The sequence below is a fragment of the Haliotis rubra genome, unplaced genomic scaffold, assembly GCF_003918875.1.
Source record: "Haliotis rubra isolate DU_JTF1 unplaced genomic scaffold, ASM391887v1 Scf357, whole genome shotgun sequence".
Taxonomy (NCBI): domain Eukaryota; kingdom Metazoa; phylum Mollusca; class Gastropoda; order Lepetellida; family Haliotidae; genus Haliotis; species Haliotis rubra.
The window spans coordinates 738,189-745,152 of record NW_025767032.1 but is presented as its reverse complement, the minus strand read 5'-3'; the positions used below and the strand labels follow the sequence as shown (position 1 = coordinate 745,152).

General features: G+C 39.5%; 1 long non-coding RNA gene across 1 annotated transcript; it reads left to right on the top strand.

Moving 5' to 3' along the window:
• Nucleotides 1-5,903: 5,903 nt before the first annotated feature.
• Nucleotides 5,904-6,891, top strand: LOC124285286. Its single transcript, XR_006900782.1, has 3 exons — nt 5,904-6,318; nt 6,636-6,769; nt 6,845-6,891. It is a non-coding gene; the product is annotated as an uncharacterized LOC124285286 (long non-coding RNA).
• Nucleotides 6,892-6,964: the final 73 nt, after the last annotated feature.

The following is a 6,964-nucleotide window of genomic DNA, read 5'->3' as shown; positions in this document are numbered from 1 at the left end:
CCTATTTATTTTTTTAAATATACACAAGAAGTCAAGTTTGAGGAAACATGAATCGTGGTCGTATAGCCTGTTTTGCCCAATAAAGTATTGTTTGAGATTGAGGTTAGACATGTTTTTGTTTGTGGAAAGGGAAGAGTTCGCGCAAACACAACATTGGAATCGAGATGCCCGTGCAGCATGCATGTATTCAGGCATAAATTGCAGCCTTGAATGGCAATCGTTCACTTGATTTCTGAACACAGCAGCAAAGAAAATGCAAAGTAAGCGAAAAAGCATGCGGCAACAATCACTATAAAAAGGAAAACGTTGGGGGTGCGGTGGGCGAGCTGGCTAAGGCGCCAGGCTAGTGATCCAGCGAGGTTGAGGTGTCGGGATCGAGCCCACCTGTGACGGGGTGTAAAAAGACCTTGTAGTCAACTTTCTGTGCAGACTCTTTCAGTGTTGTCACAACCCCTAGTGTACAGTACACAACCCTGTGCACTTAAAAGAACCCACGAATCCGTTGGTATATGACCAGATGGTGGCCACATGAATACGTGCAAAGACCTAGTTGCGGGTACAGCAACGTGCAGTGAACTTGGACAAAGTATTGTGACTATGTGTCCCAGTCCACCCAGCTGTGAATGGGTACCTCGTTAGGATGGGAAAGCGACAATAACTCGGTGGGCCTAGTGGCTGCAAGAGTTGTATACTCCCCAGGGAGTTGAGATTGATAATACGATGTGGCGTTGAGATTGACATTCAATGATTGAGGGAAAAATACCAGCGCCTTGAGCATGCACTAGTTGCCTGGATATGTGCGCTATATAAATATCTCATAATAAAAAAAATAATAATAAATAGTGTTTAATTTTCTCATTCGTTTTTGCCTGGAAAAGAGGACATCATCATGCCACGACTGAGTGCCGCCAATCGAAACATTTTCATAGGCCGCCTTGAAGCTGGGGAGTCGAAATCTGCAGTTGCCCAACATTTCAACGTTCATCAGAGCACCATATCTTGCCTTTGGGATCGTTTCCTGAACACCAGTTCCGCCCAAGAACACCCGAGAAGCGGCCGTCCAAGAGTTACCATCCAATCCCGGGACCGCTACATCTGTCATCGTCTTGCCACAGCCATGGAGACTGCACAACGCTTACCTGGTTTGAGAAGGATTTCCGATCAAACTGTCAGGAATCGATTGCATGAAGTGGGGATTCGACCAAGAAGGCAGGTTGTCTCCCCTGGTTTGAGAGACTTCCATCGGCGCAATCGCTTGTGGTGGTGTGGTGAACTGGAACCTTAGAAACTGGAAGCGAGTCTGCTTCAGTGAAGAATAACGATTTCTTCTTCACCGGCGAATTCAGGGAAATTTAACAGCAAATCGGCACATCAACGAAGTCATTGTACGTCACATGCTTTCGACTATGGAACGACAGAGGGAGTTGTTCCAGCATGACAAGGTTCACTTCACATACAGCACGCGTCACGGCCCGCTACATTGCCAATTCAAACGTCATTGTCTCGCCATTAGCTTCCCGATCACCAGATCTAAACCCGATAGAACACCTATGGGATGAACTCAGTCGATGTGTACGTCAACGTCTACACACGCCTCAGACACTTCACAACAGACCATCGCATTGCCGGGAGAGTGGGGAAGAATTCGTCAAGGTATCCACTCTGTGCCGAGACCGTGTCGGGCAGTAATTGCTGCCAATGGTGGCCATAGAGTACTGACTTTGACGCCATGTTGTGGACTCAAGGAAACCGAAACACAACAATAAGGGCTGCTGTTGTGTTGGCGAACTGTGTCTCTATAGACCTGTGAATAGTCACCTTTATACCTAACCATTGCAATTACATGAAATAATGGCTCTTAAACAAACGCAATAAATCTTCCAATAATGGCTTGTGCCTTTCTGTTTTTTGAAGCGTGTATCTCTGTAACCTGCTTTTGAGCCAATCCAGATTGCTTTAGTCTTATCTATATTTATCCTTAACCCTCACATATTGTAAAGGGTATTACTGGCCCCAAAAGCAGCAGACAGCCTTTCATCTGAGTCATCCAAATTCGGTATCATCAGCATATTGTGGTAATTTATATTCTTGATCATCAATCATAATACCCTTTATATCATCATTTTGTCTTACCATACATCCAAGGATGTACAGCTACAAAAAGAAACAAATATGGCGATATTCCATGCATGTAACCCCGGTCATTAGGGATGAGTACGTGAGTTAGGTTTTGCGCCGCCTTTAGCAATATTCCTGCAATATCACGGCGCGGGACTCCAGAAATGGACTTCACACATTGTGCCTATATGGGGAATCGAACCCGGGTACTCGGCGTGACGAGCGAACGCTTTAACCACTAGGCTACCCCACCGCCTCCATTTGGGAAGAAATCAGAGAGATGTCCATTCTGAATAACACTTGAAGTTCTATCATAAGTTAGTAAATTAATCCAGCGTATAATCTGTAGTCCGAAACCAAATTTTAGTAAGACAAAATTGATACAGTCTTAGGAAACAGTGTCAAAAGCTTTTTCGAAGTCAATTAAAATCTCTTTTCTTAGTTTCAAACATAAGATCATATAATAACCTTGTGATATACCTGGTATAAATCCAGTCTGGATTATGTATCAAAGAATCTAAGGTGATTTTTAACCGGCTAGAGATACATGCACTAATTATTTTATACAGAGCATTTAGGTAATTGGTCTCCAGTTCTTTAATAAGGTCCTATTTTTATTAGCTTTAGGTATGCAAGTGAACTCCTCTGTTCATGGTAAGAGACATCTTTTTCTTCTAGAAATATCTTTGATAACTCTAAAAATCCAAATGTTAAGTTCTTTCCAAAAGTACTTGAAGAAATCTATAGGAAATTCACCAATTCCAGGGCTTTTGTTCATTTTCATGCCTTTTACTGCCAATCATATTTCATTCATGTCTATTTTCTTTTCCGATTTGTCTTTCAATTGGAGCTAACACACTTTCTAAGTGATCATCATTTTTATTTTTGTTTATAAAATTCTTTCAGTTAAAAACACTTAAGTTCGATTTACCGTCAGTAATTCCCTCATTCCTATCCGCACTAATTCTATCTCTTGATTTGCTGACATAATTTCTATTTTGTAAATGGCAAATATATTTTGTTGCTTTTTCTCCTTCATACCATAAGATTCTGTTTCTGAGTTAAAGTATTCTTATCTATTCTTCTTTAATTTGTTGCAGTTCCAATTTTAGCTTTGTACGTTCTGATACTAGGGCTTAATCAAAATTTCGAAAGATTTTCTAATAGTATCTTCACAATCTTTAATTTTAATTTGTAATTCACTGGACTTATCTATTGTTCTCTTTTTAAGAATAGATGAAGAAAAAAAAATATTTTCCTCTGACTTTTAACAGAAAAGTTTCCAAGGATAAGCTATCATCAATCTTCAGTTTAACATCAGAGTAATCAACATTTTCACCATTAGATTCCGTATCTAAGTAAGTATTCTTCAACTGTATCTCTCAAGATATTACACTTTCCATTTTGTTCACAAACATGTTTAGTTCACAAAGGTAAAACCCCAGTCATCTTCTTTTAAGGGTTGTTATGGCGTTTCCAATCACATTTCCTTACATCGGGAACTCTTGAACCGATAACACCTCGAGCATGTGAACTTGAGGTCTTTTTGTCTGTAATCGCCAAAGGAGCAATAACTGGATTCAGGCATTAGACGTGTTTTTGACGTTGATCAGTCACGCGTTTCACATGCAGGTGTCAGGTGCACCATACTCTCAGCTGTAATCGCACAATGTCCGCCCGTGGTTGAATGTGTGTAACAGTGGCATGCTTCTGCGTATCCATATTAGTGTCATTACGTCAACTAATATCACTTTAAATTGAAACACTGAATTTATAAGCAGCTATATATGACAAAAGCATGACGTCTAACAAAGAAAGGACACACATTCCGGTTTGAACCAGACAAGTGTGTGAGTTAAGATTTATAGTCACATTAGCAATATGTCAGCCATATCGTGACGAAAACAAGTTTAAATTCACCATAAATACATATAAATTATAAAAAAAACTGTCAACAAAGAAAAGTAAACACAACAAGAATAACACAGATATGAATATAAAACTAGTATGTAAATCTAAAACAGTTTAACTATACAAGACGATGCAATATACAACAAACAGACCATAGATTGCCAACAACTAAAGGTAGATCACCATACTAGGGACCATGGGGACTTTGCTTTCTGTGTCCCTTGGGAATGGGCTCGTGCGCTGTGAGCTAGTAAACCTACAGTGTGAAAGTGAGTGGATAACTTTAATATTCGTGTGCGTGTTGTGCTTGTCTGTATGGGGATGTATGTATGGTGGGATGTCGTACTATTAGTGTTATTACGCAACAGTTGTTTTTTTCTGGTGGTCCAATGTCGTTATCTAAAGCAGTTTCGTGAACGTCTGGCATGAACCATGTATTTAACAGAATATTGAAGAATTGATCTTCCACCTTGTCCGTTAAATATTAATGTGCTGCATTCGATTATTTCGATGTGTTGGTCTCAAGCTATCTATTCTTTTGTATCTGTATTAACTTTTAGGTCTGCCTTTCCTATCGATTTCACTGTTCAGCTGAATTACTTGTCGATAATGAATCGTTTTGTAAGCAGTTGTTGTGTTTCAGTGTTTCAAATAGGGTTCCTACACTTGTTTTCAACAATCCATCAGCAGTGAAATATCGGTTTCACTTTGATTATTGGTGATATACAGCTAGGTTTTAATTGATGTGACTAAATCTATTTTATATCTATGTGTTATTAATTTGATCAGGTTTGTTTTATGTTGAGACTGCGATACACCTTCCTGTTTTACATTCCTTTGTCGATGTATTTGTTATGAAGAATATTACCGATGCGCAAAGTGCGACAAAAGTACCTGGACCACCAGGACATTCATCAGCAACAAGAAACATCAAAATCATTAACAAGATGGTTTATTCATAAGCAACAAGTACCCGTGAGGATTCGGGTGTAAAATTCGTCTTCAGCAACCAATGAAAAAACGACTGACGGGATCGGGTGGTCAGACTCGCTGAATTGGTTGATACATGTCATTTCACAGATCGATGCTCATGATGTCAGTCACTGGATTGTTTGTTCAAGGCTCGACAATTTACAGCCTGCAGTAATATTGATGACATGTAACTTAGTGCGGCGATAAACAACAAACAAAACTTAAGCAACAGTAGTAGTCAATATAAGGCAATAGACCTACCTATGCTACATGGTTAGACAAGCAGGTATGAATATACAACACTGAACAATACCGTAACAAAGTTGACCTTACTTTGCCTACATGTAGTTCTCGCCACCTCTGCAATGGTTATACATCCATCACGGTATTTAATAACATCACGAGACCTTTAATAACAAATGATCTAAGAAACACATTGAACTAAATGGATTTCTGGAAAACAGTGTTTCATTGTATATGGTCAGCAGAAATACACCTAAATCACAGTGCCAGCCGCGATAGGAAAAGAAGACACAGACATGCAAATCTACTTCCATACATAAGAATCGACATTCTGTGGTGAAACGTTCGAGGAAAGGTCATAACTGTAAGGTGTTATATGGATGTTATGCATGAGGATTTTGATACATCGGATTGATGGTTCATTATACATTTGTATTGGCAATTTAGTGAGTGAGTGAGTATGGTTTTACGCCGCTTTTAGCAATATCCCAGCAACATCACGGCGGGGGACACCAGACATTGGCAGTTTAGTGAGTGAGCGAGTATGGTTTTACCGCCGCTTTTAGCAATATTCCAGCAACATCACGGCGGGGGACACCGGACATTGGCAATTTAGTGAGTGAGTGAGTATGGTTTTACCACCGATTTTAGATATAATCCAGCAACATCACGGCGGGGGACACCAGACATTGGCAATTTAGCGAGTGAGTGAGTCTGGTTTTATGCCGCTTTGTAGTGTAGTGCCGTGGTGTGAAATGATGTTGTGTACTTCAGTGATCTAAGATTATGTCATGTTTTGTGCAGTGGTTTGGAAATATATCGTGTGTGTAGTGATTTGTCATAAATCATGTGAGGTGCAGTGAAGTGAAGAGATGTCATGTGAGGTAAAAAGCTTTTACGAGTAGTTCAGTGATGTGAAGAGATGGCATGTATAGTGTAGTGAAGTGAGAGATAGTACGAGTAGTGCAGTGATGTTATGTGTAGTGTAGTGAAGTGAAAAATATTACGAGTAGTACAGTGATTTGTAGTGAAGCGATGTGAAGAGATGTCATGTGTAGTGTAGTGAAGTGAAAAGTATTACAAGTAGTACAGTGATGTGAAGAGATGTCATGTGTAGTGCAGTGAAGTGAACAATATTACGAGTAGTACAGTGATGTGAAGAGATGTCATGTGTAGTGATAAAAGTATTACGAGTAGTACAGTGAAGTGAAAAGTATTACGAGTAGTACAGTGATGTGAAGAGATGTCATGTGTAGTGTAGTGAAGTGAAAAATATTACGCGTAGTGCAGTGATGTGAAGAAATGTCATGTGTAGTGTAGTGAAGTGAAAAGTATTACGAGTAGTACAGTAATTCGAAGAGATGTCATGTGTAGTGAAGTGAAGTGAAAAGTATTACGAGTAGTACAGTGATGTGAAGAGATGTCATGTGTAGTGTAGTGAAGTGAAAAGTATTACGAGTAGTACAGTGATGTGAAGAGATGTCATGTGTAGTGTAGTGAAGTGAAAAGTATTACGAGTAGTACAGTGATTTGTAGTACAGCAATGTGAAGAGATGTCATGTGTAGTGTAATGAAGTGAAAAGTATTACGAGTAGTACAGTGATGTGAAGAGATATCATGTGTAGTACAGTGATGTGAAGAGATGTCATGTGTAGTGTAGTGAAGTGAGAGATAGTACGCGTAGTGCAGTGATGTTATGTGTAGTGTAGTGAAGTGAAAA